Source organism: Crocuta crocuta, unplaced genomic scaffold (assembly GCF_008692635.1).
Source record: "Crocuta crocuta isolate KB4526 unplaced genomic scaffold, BGI_CrCroc_1.0 scaffold1230, whole genome shotgun sequence".
In the NCBI taxonomy this organism is placed as follows: Eukaryota; Metazoa; Chordata; class Mammalia; order Carnivora; family Hyaenidae; genus Crocuta; species Crocuta crocuta.
In genome coordinates, this window is record NW_027529609.1 from 228,622 (window position 1) to 229,234 (window position 613).

The 613-nt window shown below is 40.9% G+C and overlaps 1 protein-coding gene across 1 annotated transcript in view; it reads left to right on the forward strand.

The window, feature by feature from the left end:
* AMOT (angiomotin) overlaps positions 1–613 on the forward strand; it is a 50,711-nt gene that overhangs the window by 15,684 nt on the left and 34,414 nt on the right. The gene's annotated exons all lie outside the window — the stretch shown is intronic.

The window sequence follows — 613 nt, forward strand, 5'->3', positions numbered from 1 at the left end:
AGTTATTTGAGGGCAAGAATGGGGTCTTTCTTTGACAAATACAAGGGCCCCCCAAATCCTAAGCATATGATAAATGTGCATCTGATTAGTCTTGATGTGGATGTTACTCGATTGCAACACTGAACTGTGTTCATCTGAAAGAGAAGGAATATTGCTGCTGGCCTGTCATTAATTAATCTTGGGTATCCGTTGTCATTGTATTGAAGTACTACTAAGGCTTCAGTGTTTTGTGCTTCAGGGAATGGTTTGTTCCAACAAAAGTGGATGCCAAAGTGTAACTTGGTGAAGAAAATTTCACATCCCACTAGTCTAAAATTTGAATGTTTTTACAAAAATTTTTTAATGTTTATTTTTGAGAGAGACAGAGTATGTGATGGGGAGGGGGAAGAGAGAGAGAAAAAAAGAGACGCAGAATCTGAAGCAGGCCCCAGGCTCCGAGCTGTCAGCACAGAGTCAGACACGGGACTCAAACCCAGGGGCAGCGAGATCATGACCTGAGCAGAAGCCGGACACTTAACCGACTGAACCACTCAGGCGCCCCTAAAATTTAAAATTTTTTAAGACAAAAAATAGCCTCCATTGTAACAAATTGAAAGCTTTATAAACTTGAGAC